We start from the raw sequence: 13,258 nt of genomic DNA, 5'->3' as shown, positions 1-13,258 counted from the left end.
GAATGCCCCAGAGGAATGGAAGCCATACTAGAGAATATTATAAAAGAAAATTTCCCAAACATCACCAAAGAGTCTGACACACTGCTTTCAGAGGGATATCGGACCCCAGGTCGCCTCAACTCTAACCGAGCTTCTCCAAGACACATTCTGATGAACCTGTCCAAAGTCAAGACAAAAGAAAAGATTCTGCAAGCTGCCAGGAGTAAGCGCCAGTTGACCTACAGGGGCAAATCCATCAGAGTTACCGCAGACTTCTCTAAGGAAACTTTCCAAGCAAGAAGACAATGGTCATCTACCTTTAACCTACTTAAACAGAACAATTTTCAGCCCAGAATTCTGTACCCTGCTAAGCTAAGCTTCAGAATTGACGGAGAAATCAAATCATTTACGGATATACAAACATTGAGGAAATTCGCCACAACAAGACCAGCTCTACAGGAAATACTTCAACCTGTTCTGCACACTGACCACCACAATGGATCAGCAGCAAAGTAAGAACTCAGAAATCAAAGGACAAAACCTAACCTCCACACTGATGCAAAAGATAAAACTAAGCAATGGACTCTCACCAAATAAGACGAATAGAATACTACCACACTTATCAATTATCTCAATAAATGTTAATGGCTTGAATTCCCCACTGAAGAGACATAGATTGGCTGACTGGATTAAAAAACACAAGCCATCCATTTGCTGTCTGCAAGAAACACACCTGGCCTCAAAAGACAAATTAAAGCTCCGAGTCAAGGGTTGGAAGACAATTTTTCAGGCAAACGGAATTCAGAAGAAAAGAGGAGTTGCAATCTTATTTTCAGATACATGTGGATTTAAAGCAACTAAAGTCAAAAAAGACAAAGATGGTCACTTTATATTGGTCAAGGGAAAACTACAACAAGAAGACATTTCCATTCTAAATATTTATGCACCCAATTTAAATGCTCCCAGATTCTTGAAGCAGACCTTACTCAGTCTGAGCAATATGATATCTGATAATACCATCATAACAGGGGACGTTAACACACCTCTTACAGAGCTGGACAGATCCTCTAAACAGAAATTAAACAAAGATGTAAGAGATTTAAATGAGACCCTAGAACAACTATGCTTGATAGATGCATATAGAACACTCCACCCCAAAGATAAAGAATATACATTCTTCTCATCACCCCATGGAACATTCTCCAAAATTGATCATATCCTGGGACACAAAACAAATATCAACAGAATCAAAAGAATTGAAATTTTACCTTGTATCTTTTCAGACCATAAGGCACTAAAGGTGGAACTCAACTCTAACAAAAATGCTCGACCCCACCCAAAGGCATGGAAATTAAACAATCTTCTGTTGAATAACAGATGGGTGAAGGAAGAAATAAAACAGGAAATCATTAACTTCCTTGAGCATAACAACAATGAAGACACAAGCTACCAAAACCTGTGGGATACTGCAAAAGCAGTTTTGAGAGGAAAATTCATCGCTTTAGATGCCTACATTCGAAAAACAGAAAGAGAGCACATCAACAATCTCACAAGAGATCTTATGGAATTGGAAAAAGAAGAACAATCTAAGCCCAAACTCAGTAGAAGAAAAGAAATATCCAAAATCAAATCAGAGATCAATGAAATTGAAAACAAAAGAATCATTCAGAAAATTAATGAAACAAGGAGTTGGTTTTTTGAAAAAATAAATAAAATAGATAAACCATTAGCCAGACTGACTAGAAATAGAAAAGTGAAATCTCTAATAACCTCAATCAGAAATGATAAAGGGGAAATAACAACTGATCCCACAGAGATACAGGAGATCATCTCTGAATACTACCGGAAACTCTATGCCCAGAAATTTGACAATGTGAAGGAAATGGATCAATATTTGGAATCACACCCTCTCCCTAGACTTAGCCAGGAAGAAATAGAGCTCCTGAACAGACCAATTTCAAGCACTGAGATCAAAGAAACAATAAAAAAGTTTCCAACTAAAAAATGCCCTGGTCCAGATGGCTTCACTCCAGAATTCTATCAAACCTTCAAGGAAGAGCTTATTCCTGTACTGCAGAAATTATTCCAAAAAACTGAGGAAGAAGGAATCTTCCCCAACACATTCTATGAAGCAAACATCACCCTGATACCAAAACCAGGAAAAGACCCAAACAAAAAGGAGAATTTCAGACCAATCTCACTCATGAACATAGACACAAAAATTCTCAACAAAATCCTAGCCAATAGATTACAGCTTATCATCAAAAAAGTCATTCATCATGATCAAGTAGGCTTCATCCCAGGGATGCAAGGCTGGTTTAACACACGCAAGTCTATAAACGTTATCCACCATATTAACAGAGGCAAAAATAAAGATCACATGATCCTCTCAATAGATGCAGAAAAAGCATTTGATAAAATCCAGCATCCTTTTCTAATTAGAACTCTGAAGAGTATAGGCATAGGTGGCACATTTCTAAAACTGATTGAAGCTATCTATGAAAAACCCACAGCCAATATTTTACTGAATGGAGTAAAACTGGAGGCTTTTCCTCTTAGAACTGGAACCAGACAAGGTTGTCCTCTGTCACCTTTACTATTCAACGTAGTGCTGGAAGTTCTAGCCAATACAATTAGGCAAGACAAGGAAATAAAGGGAATCCAAATGGGAGCAGAGGAGGTCAAACTCTCCCTCTTTGCTGACGACATGATCTTATACTTAGAGAACCCCAAAGACTCAACCACAAGACTCCTAGAAGTCATCAAAAAATACAGTAATGTTTCAGGATATAAAATCAATGTCCACAAGTCAGTAGCCTTTGTATACACCAATAACAGTCAAGATGAGAAGCTAATTAAGGACACAACTCTCTTCACCATAGTCTCAAAGAAAATGAAATACCTAGGAATATACCTAACGAAGGAGGTGAAGGACCTCTATAAAGAAAACTATGAAATCCTCAGAAAGGAAATAGCGGAGGATATTAACAAATGGAAGAACATACCATGCTCATGGATGGGAAGAATCAACATTGTTAAAATGTCTATACTTCCCAAAGCTATCTACCTATTCAATGCCATTCCTATCAAAGTACCTACATCGTACTTTCAAGATTTGGAAAAAATGATTCTGCGTTTTGTATGGAACCGGAAAAAACCCCGTATAGCTAAGGCAGTTCTTAGTAACAAAAATAAAGCTGGGGGCGTCAGCATACCAGATTTTAGTCTGTACTACAAAGCCATAGTGGTCAAGACAGCATGGTACTGGCACAAAAACAGAGACATAGACACTTGGAATCAAATTGAACACCAAGAAATGAAACTAACATCTTACAACCACCTAATCTTTGATAAACCAAACAAGAACTTACCTTGGGGGAAAGACTCCCTATTCAATAAATGGTGTTGGGAGAACTGGATGTCTACATGTAAAAGACTGAAACTGGACCCACACCTTTCCCCACTCACAAAAATTGATTCAAGATGGATAAAGGACTTAAATTTAAGGCATGAAACAATAAAAATCCTCAAAGAAAGCATAGGAAAAACACTGGAAGATATTGGCCTGGGGGAAGACTTCATGAAGAAGACTGCCTTGGCAATTGCAACAACATCAAAAATAAACAAATGGGACTTCATTAAACTGAAAAGCTTCTGTACAGCTAAGGACACAATAACCAAAGCAAAGAGACAACCTACACAATGGGAAAGGATATTTGCATATTTTCAATCAGACAAAAGCTTGATAACCAGGATCTATAGAGAACTCAAATTAATCCACATGAAAAAAGCCAGCAATCCCTTATATCAATGGGCAAGAGACATGAATAGAACTTTCTCTAAAGATGACAGACGAATGGCTAACAAACATATGAAAAAATGTTCATCATCTCTATATATTAGAGAAATGCAAATCAAAACAACCCTGAGATATCATCTAACCCCAGTGAGAATGGCCCACATCAGAAAATCTCAAAACTGCAGATGCTGGCGTGGATGTGGAGAGAAGGGAACACTTTTACACTGCTGGTGGGACTGCAAACTAGTACAACCTTTCTGGAAGGAAGTATGGAGAAACCTCAAAGCACTCAACCTAGACCTCCCATTCGATCCTGCAATCCCATTACTGGGCATCTACCCAGAAGGAAAAAAATCCTTTTATCATAAGGACACTTGTACTAGACTGTTTATGGCAGCTCAATTTACCATTGCCAAAATGTGGAAACAGCCTAAATGCCCACCAAGCCAGGAATGGATTAACAAGCTGTGGTATATGTATACCATGGAATACTATTCAGCTATTAAAAAAAATGGAGACTTTACATCCTTCGTATTAACCTGGATGGAAGTGGAAGACATTATTCTTAGTAAAGCATCACAAAAATGGAGAAGCATGAATCCTATGTACTCAATCTTGATATGAGGACAATTAATGACAATTAAGTTTATGGGGGGGGAAGCAGAAAGAGGGATGGAGGGAGGAGGGTGGGGCCTTAGTGTGTGTCACACTTTATGGGGGCAAGACATGATTGCAAGAGGGACTTTACCTAACAATTGCAATCAGTGTAACTGGCTTATTGTACCCTCAATGAATCCCCAACAATAAAAAAAAAAAAAAAAATTCTATCGGGGCGGTGCCTGTGGCTCAGCGGGTAGGGCGCCCGCCCCACATGCCGAGGGTGGTGGGTTCAAACCCGGCCCCGGCCAAACTGCAACAAAAAAATAGCCGGGCGTTGTGGCGGGCACCTGTAATCCCAGCTACTTGGGAGGCTGAGGCAAGAGAATCACCTAAGCCTAGGAGTTGGAGGTTGCTGTGAGCTGTGTGACGCCACGGCACTCTACCAAGGGTGATAAAGTGAGACTCTGTCTCTACAAAAAATAAATAAATAAATAAATAAATAAAAAATTCTATCACTGGGTGGTGCCTGTGGCTCAAAGGAGTAGGGCGCCAGCACCATATGACAGAGGTGGTGGGTTTAAACCCAGCCCTGGCCAGAAACTGCAAAAAAAAAAAAAAATTCTATCACTTATTGAGTGTTTAATATGTATGAAGTTGGGCGGCGCCTGTGGCTCAGCGGGTAGGGCGCCGGTCCCATATGCCGGAGGTGGCGGGTTCAAACCCAGCCCCGGCCAAAAAAAAAAAAAAAAAAAAAAAGATGTATGAAGTTATTGATATATGTAGTACTAATGTATGCTATATAGAGAGCATGTGTGTTTATTTCATAAGATGATCTTGTATTTCAAGGAGAATCATTTTAATCATACCTCATAAAATGAAGAATGCAAGAAAAATTTTTTTTTTTTTTTTTGTAGAGACAGAGTCTCACTGTACCGCCCTTGGTAGAGCGCCGTGGCGTCACACGGCTCACAGCAACCTCTAACTCTTGGGCTTACGTGATTCTCTTGCCTCAGCCTCCCGAGTAGCTGGGACTACAGGCGCCCGCCACAACGCCCGGCTATTTTTTTGTTGCAGTTTGGCCGGGGCTGGGTTTGAACCCGCCACCCTCGGCATATGGGGCCGACGCCCTACTCACTGAGCCACAGGCGCCGCCCAAGAAAAATGTTTTAAAAATAAACTTACAGCCTGAGCAAGAATGAGACCCTGTCTCTACTAAAAATAGAAAAACTAGGCCAGGTACAGTGGCTCATGCCTGTAATCCTAGCACTCTGGGAGGCTGAGGTGGGTGGATTGCTTGAGCTCACAGGTTCAAGACCAGCCTGAGCCAAAGCAAGACCCTCTGTCTCTAAATATAGCCAGACATTGTGGCGGGCACCTATAGTCCCAGTTACTCAGGAGGCTGAGGCAAGAGAATTGCTTGAGCCCAAGAGTTTAAGGTTGCTGTGAGCTATGATGTCACGGCACTCTACCCAGGACAACTGAGCAAGACTGTCTCAAAACAAAAACAAAAAACAAAAAAACACTTAAATATATAACATTGTAACATTGTAGTAGAAAATCCTCCCTGCCGCAAGAGATGTGGCATAAATATTTGGAAAGAATTTAAAATACTATTTTTAGGCACAACTGTGTACCCAAAGGAATCAACTAGAATTAGAGATAACAAAGGATTTCCATTTGATACTATCAGAAGAGGGTTGGAGACATGGAGACAGAAACCTGGGAAACTTTCTTCCTAGGAGGGGAAAGTAGAGCCTGTAAAGGAGCATGAGAAGGAATAGCTGAAGAGGCAGAAAGATGACCATTCTACGGCAGTGTCCCCAGAGTCAAGACAGAATTTCAAGAAAGAAATGCTCCAGTAAGATCTGAATAGGAGCGTCCGATGATCCTGGCAATCAGAATACAATAAAACCAGAAGGAAGCATTATTTCATAAATCTTATGTATGCTAGCCACAAGAAGATGCTCTTGAGTAGCTCTGCTCAAAGTGTGGTCTGAGGACCAACAGAAATGGCTTCACCTGGTAACTTGTTAGACATGTAGAATGTCAGGCTCTATCCCCCAGGCCTATTGAATTAGGTGATATATATGTACATTAAAGATTCAAAAGCACTGTTTTATAGGTATTTGGTGGATATTCCCTCCTGACTTTGTATGGCTGACTTCCTCCAGTGATCTGTGCATTCTGCCTCTCATTCCTTTTTTTTTTTTTGAGACAGAGTCTCAGTATGTCACCCTTGGTAGAGTGCCGTGGCTTCACAGCTCACAGCAACCTCAAAGTCTTGGGCTTAAGTGATTCTTTTGCTTCAACCTCCCGAGTAGCTGGGGCTACAGGTGCCCGCCACAACACCTGGCTATTTTTTGTTGTTATTGTTGCAGTTGTCATTGTTGTTTAGCAGGCCTGGGTCAGGTTTGAACCTGTCTGCCTCAGTGTATGTGGCCAGCGCCCTACCCATTGAGCAACAGGCGCCGCCCCTGCCTCTTATTAGCTCCTTCCTCAATGAAAACAATGATCTGGTTTAATTCTACTGGAATGGAAGTTTATTCTTCTCTTTTTGAGACAGTTTCACTATGTCACCCGCGTCACAGCTCACAGCAACCTCAAACTCTTGGGCTTAAGCAATCCTCTTGTTTCAGCCTCCCAAGTAGTGGGGATGACAGGCGCCCACCACAACACCTGGTTATTTTTTGGTGTAGTTGTGGGTGTTGTTTGGTAGTCCCAGGCCAGGTTCCGGACCGGGTTCGAAGCTACCAGCCCTGGTATATGTGGCCAGCGCCCCAGCCGCTGAGCTGCAGGTGCCGAGCCTGGAATGGAGGTTTATTCAACAAATATTTGTTGAGTTCCTTTGTTCCAGACATTGTGCTAGGCACTTGGGATACACCAATAAACAGGCAAGACTGAAATCCTGCCTATCCTAACTAGTTCCTCTTAAGATCACCAATTTTTTTTTTTTGAAGAGTCTCGCTTTGTTGCCATAGGTAGAGTGCCACAGCGTCATAGCTCACATCAACCTCAAACTCTTGGGCTCAAGCAATTCTCTTGCCTCAGCCTCCCAAGTAGCTGTGACTACAGGTGCCTGCAACAACACACGGCTATTTTTAGAGACAGGGGTCTCACTCTGGCTCAGACTGTTCTCAAACTTCTGAGCTTAAGCAATCCACCCACCTCCCAGAGTACTAGGATTACAGGCATGAGCCGCCTAGCCCGGCCTAAGATCAAATTACTTCTGTGAAGACAGTCATTGTATCTCCTCCCATTAATAAAAAAAAAATCATCCTTCCAGCAGCCCAAAGCCATGGGGTAATAGCTGATGAAAAACAAAAACAAGCAAAACTTTTTGCTTGGCTCAGCGCCTGTAGCTCAGCGGCTAGGGTGCCGGCCGCGTACAGTGGGGCTGGTGGGTTCGAACTTGGCCTGGGCCTGCTAAACAACAATGACAACTGCAACAACAAAAACATACCCAGGTGTCGGGGCGGGCGCCTGTAGTCCCAGCTACTTGGGAGGCTGAGGCAAGAAAATCGCTTAAGCCCAAGAGTTTGAGGTTGCTGTGAGCTGTGACACTATGGCACTCTACCGAGGGGGACACAGTGAGACTCTGTCTCAAAAAAAAACAAAACTTATTGCTAAGCAAGCTCCACTGGCAAGGCATACATTACTTCTCTGGCCTCCTTTTCATCCTTGCCCTGATCGAGTACCCCTGCTAGAGTGTACACCAGTGTTCTGAAAATCAGGGAAGATAGATATTCAAGCATCAGGCCAGGGCTTAAAGTTAGAATTTAGATATTGTTGTAATACAACAAAATTTTACATTTTTTCACATATGATTTGTAACAAGATTTTATTTTGGAACACAGTTTTCTCCTTTGAGCTCTATTTATTACCAATATTTCAAATGCCATGATGGAACATAAACAATGTGTTCTCATTTGGAAGCAGAGAAATTAATACATGGTTTTTTGTAGCATAAAGTATATAAAAATAATGTAAGAATACAAGACATTTTATAATAACAGCACAGCTTCTATCTACTGTATTGTAATTTTAAATATTTTATGTTCAACATAGACTATTGGTTATAAATCTGCATCAATTTTCCTTTATTAAAATTGACCTATATTTTGTGATTATCTTCTTAAATTTAGTATAAAAGTTTTAAAGGCTGTGGGAGGTGGCTTGTGCCTGTAATCCTAATACTCTGGGAGGCAGAGGCGGGCAGATTGCCTGAGCTCAGGAGTTGGAGACCAACCTGAGCAAGAGCGAGACCCTGTCTCCCAGCACTGTGGCGGATGCCTGTAATCCTAGCTACTAGGGAGGCTGAGGCAAGAGAATGGCTTTGAGCCCAAGAGTTTGAGGTTGCTATGAGCTTTGACACCCTGGCGCTCTACCAAGGGCCCCAAAGTGAGACTCTGTCTCAAAAAAAAAAAAAGTTTTAAGACATTTATTTATCTATTTAGTGTACTTCCAAAGGTCTAAAACTTCAGAGAATCCCTAGCTCTCCTTACACCTCATTTCTTGAGACTTTGCACCAATCAGCCAGATCCCAGATGTCCAAAAAGGGATTCAGTTCTACTTTCAGCAAAAATTTTAATGTATTTTATTTGCCAGCCATGATATTCAGGTTTGAGTGAGTATAGATGTACTGCTCAGTTTGTGAATGTAAGGCTTTTATAATAGAAACTTTTATGTTTCTTTTTTTTTTTTAGAGACAGAGTCTCACTTTATAGCCTTTGGTAGAGTGCTGTGGCGTCACAGCTCACGGCAACCTCCAGCTCCTGGGCTTAGACGATTTTCTTATCTCAGCCTCCCGAGTAGCTGGGACTATAGGCGCCTGCCACAACGCCCGGCTATTTTTTTGTTGTTGCAGTTTGGCCAGGGCCACGTTCTAACCCAATATCCTTGGTATATGGGGCTGGCGCCCTACCCACTTTGCCATAGGCGCCACCCGAAACTTTTCTGTTTCTTACTACATTTTTTTTGGAGACAGAGTCTCACTATGTCACCCTCCATAGAGTGCTGTGGCCTTACAGCTCGCAGCAACCTCAAACTCCACAACACCCAGCTATTTTTTGTTGCAGTTGTCACTGTTGTTAAGCTGGCTCTGGCCGGGTTTGAACCAGTCATCCTCGGTGTATGTAGCTGGCGCCGTAACCACTGTGTTATGGGCACCAAGCCTATATTTTTTTTTTATTAAAAGACAGACTCTCTCTCTGTCACCCTGGGTAAAGTGCTGTGATGTCATAGCTCACAGCAACCTCAAACTCTTGGGCTTGACCAATCCTCTTACCTCAGCCTCCCAAGTAGCTGGGACTATAGGCATGTGCTACCATGTCCAGCTAGTTTTTCTATTTTTATTAGAGACGGGGGTCTTGCTCTTGCTCAGGGTGGTTTCAAACTCTTGAGGCTCAAGCAATCCTCGGCTTCCTGGAGTGCTAGGATTACAGACACATGCCACTGCACTGGGCCTGTTTCTTACTGCTTTTGTGAGGTATGCAGCTGAGAGATAAGCAGACATCTTCACAATGTTTATATTTGCATTTTTCTTATTCAGGTGACTTAGAATGAGATTAACATTTTTAATTTTTTTTTTGAGACAGAGTCTCACTTTGTTACCCTCAGTAGAGTTACCCTCAGTAGAGTGCTATGGCATCATAGCTCACAGCAACCTCAAACTCTTGGGGATCAAACTATCCTCTTGCCTCAGCCTCCCAAGTAGCTGGGACTACAGGAACCTGCCACAACTCCTGGCTATTCTTAGAGACAGGGTCTTGCTCTTGCTCAGGTTGGTCTTGAACTCATGAGCTCAGGCAACCCATCCACCTCAACCTCCAAAGTGCTGAACATTTTTAGCTTTTTATTGCAAAATAACTTAAGGTTTTGATGCAGTGGCTTATGCCTGAATCCTAGCACTTTGAGAGGCTGAGGTGGGAGGAGCCCTTGAGCTCAGGATTTTGAGACAAGTCTGAGCAATAGCAAGACCCTGTCTCTACAAAAAAAGAAAAATTAACCTGGAGGTGATGAGCACCTGTAGTCCCAGCGACTTGGAAGGCTGAGGTAGGAGGATCACTTGAGCCCAGGAGTTCGTAGTTGCCATGAGCCACAAAGGTGCCACTGTACTCTAGCTGGAGCAACAGAGTGAGACTCTGTCTCCAAAAATAAATAAATAAATAAAATAACTTTCTTGGTTCTTTTTTTCTTTTTTCCTCATAACAACCTGGATGAATTTGGAAACAAAATAACTTTCACTTATGATAGAGTTGCAAAAATAATTTCCAAATGCCCGTTATCCAGATTTCTCTAATATAACATTTCACATAACCATCATGAAATAAACAAAACTAAAAAGTTGACATGGTAAAATACTATTACTAAAACCCCAGATTTTGTAGAATTTCACCAATTTTTCTATAAATGTCCGTTTTCTATTCTAGGATCCAGTCCAGGATATGAAATGACATTGTATTTCGTTGTCATGTCTCCTTAGTCTCCTCTGGTTGTGACAGGTGGCTTCATCTTTCCTGTCTTTCTTGACTTTGATGTGTTTGAAGAGTTTTGGTCAAATATAGTCTAGAATGCCCCTCAATTTGGGTTCATCTGATATTTTCTTATGATTATACTGAGGTTATACTTTTTTATAGATTATGAATTTTTAGAAGAATTACCACAGAGGTGAAGTTCCCTTCTAAGCACATTATACACTGTATATAATAGTGATATGGCTTATTTCTGGTGATATTAACCTTTACCCTTTGTGGGTGATGTCTGTCATTCTTCCACTCTAAAGGTAACAATTTTCCCTTTTATAATTTTTTTTTTTTGAGACAGAGTCTCACTATGTCACCCTCTGTAGAGTACTATGGCATCACAGCTCACAGCAATCTCAAACTCTTGAGCTTAAGTGATTCTCTTGTCTCAGCCTCCCAAATAGCTGGGACTACAGGCACCCACCACAATGCCCAGCTATTTTTTTGTTGTAGTTGTTATTGTTGTTTAGCTGGCCCGGGCCCAGTTTATGTGGGCAGTGCCCTAACCACTGAGCTAAGGGCTCTTAGCCCCCTTTTATAATTAATAAATATTTGGAAGGAGATACTTCGAGGTTATGGAAATATCTTGTTTTTCCTCAAACTTTTGCCTACTAATTTTAGCTTTCATTAGATCTTGTTTGCAGTATTTATTACTGTGGTGTTACATTTCATCCCCCTGTATTTATTAATTGGAATTCTTTGGTAAAGAAGAATTTTCCCTTGTCTGAGGTGAACATTTTAAGTCTATACCTGGGTGGAAGCAACAAACTCGTCAGCACGAGAGTTCTCATCCTCTAGAATGTAGGCCAGAAAGGAAAGGATAAAATGAATTTATTTAACGAAGTTTTTGTTTAATACTATGTGCCAATAACTGTGTTAAACATAAGGCATGGTCTCTGCTCTAAAACTTATAGTCTAGTCTAATGGAAGACAACACTTACGTGTCCATACTGAAGACTAGGTGAAGTCCTCCAACTAGCATATTCCCCCATAAAAGCCTTTGTAGAACTAAATAAGGATACTTTGACTGATTCATCTCCTGTTTTTTGTCTCTCTCTCTCTCTTTTTTTTTTTTGAGACAGTCTTGTTTGTTGCCTAGGCCAGGCCAGAGTGCATGTGCAGCTAATTGCAACCTCAAACTCCTAGGCTCAAGCGATTCTCTTGTCTCAGCCTGATAAGTAGCTAGGACTACAGACGTGTACCACCATGCCCAGCTAATTTTTCTATTTTTTGTGGAGATGGGGCCTAGCTCTTGCTAAGGATGGTCTTAAACTCGTCAGTGTTGCTTGGCCTGTCTTTTCAATGAGGAAAAATAACCTCTTCCTCCAATACGTGCCTATTCCTTACCATTTCTACCCAGATGTCTTCACTCCTTCACTTCTTCTTCTCAAATCTCATACAAGTTTCTCTTACTGGCCAACCGTAACAAGGAACCATACAAATGAAGAAATTCTGGGAAATTAATTCCAGTTTGGCTAAATGGACAAAGTTCAAAACCATCATAGATCATTTTGACCATTGTACCTTCATTGCATTTTTCTCTTCCTTTGCCTATAAGACAAGACTCTCTGGAGGTTTTACTTCCGATTGCTTTCCCTCCACTTTTGTGGCTAGTCATCTATTTCTCAACCTTTATTTGGTCCTTAGCCATTTTTGCTTTTTACTCTTAACTAGTTTCATCTATTTCTATTATTTCAACTACTATCTGTACGCTAATAACTTTCAATTCTACTTTCAATCCAAACCTCTCTTAGAAACTCCAGAGGAAATATTCAACTACCTATTATATATCCCCATTTATCATTTCTCAGGCACTTTATCTGTATGTCTAAAACCAAACATACTACCATTTCCTCCTCTTCTAATTTCAATGAAGACTGTCAAACAACTTCTCTGGGTTGAGGGAGTCCTTAGTGATCCTCTTCCTACTTTTTTTTTTATTTGTTTGCAGTTTTTGGTCGGGGCTGGTTTTGAACCCGCCACCTCAGGCATATGGGGCCGGCGCTGTACCCCTTTGAGCTACAGGCGCTGCCCAATCCTCTCCCTACTTAACCAGTTCCCTATTTTTTTACTAAGCTCTCCCCTCAAGATGCCATTTCTTTTTTTTTTTTATTAAACCATAGCTGTGTACATTAGTATGATCGTGGGGCACCATACACTTGGTTCATAGATGCCATTTCTTGAACCAATTTTTATATTAATTAAGATTCTTTAAAAAAAATTCATTTTGAGATAATCTAATCACAGACGTGAGCCCATTTAGTAGATCTGCATGGGCACTTAATAACACAAGGGAATAGACAAAATTGGGTGTATGGGTAATATTATCTCCATTTTACAAGTAAATAAATTACAGAAA

This window comes from Nycticebus coucang, chromosome 6 (assembly GCF_027406575.1).
Source record: "Nycticebus coucang isolate mNycCou1 chromosome 6, mNycCou1.pri, whole genome shotgun sequence".
In the NCBI taxonomy this organism is placed as follows: Eukaryota; Metazoa; Chordata; class Mammalia; order Primates; family Lorisidae; genus Nycticebus; species Nycticebus coucang.
Note: the sequence above shows the minus strand (reverse complement) of the source record.